Below are 303 nucleotides of genomic sequence, written 5' to 3' on the forward strand. Positions count from 1 at the left end.
GGATTTCTTAAAACAACCTTAAAATAAAAAACTTTAAAATCCAAAGCTTTAAAACCAAAATCTTTTATCTTTAAACCATGCTCTGATACCAATAAAATAATCACGACCCGAAACTCCCCATCGAGCCCGTGACAACCGTCGCGAGGCCTCGACAGACATTCTTCACCCCGAATGTCGATCGAAACCCCGCAAGGCTCTCGTATCAGCTTTCGCACTTCCCTGGTGAGCAATAGTTATCAAATAATCAAAATACGAAGGATTACAAATCATTTCCAAATCATAACATAACATTTTTTTTTTTTT

The sequence above is a fragment of the Theobroma cacao genome, chromosome 2, assembly GCF_000208745.1.
Source record: "Theobroma cacao cultivar B97-61/B2 chromosome 2, Criollo_cocoa_genome_V2, whole genome shotgun sequence".
NCBI classification, from domain to species: domain Eukaryota; kingdom Viridiplantae; phylum Streptophyta; class Magnoliopsida; order Malvales; family Malvaceae; genus Theobroma; species Theobroma cacao.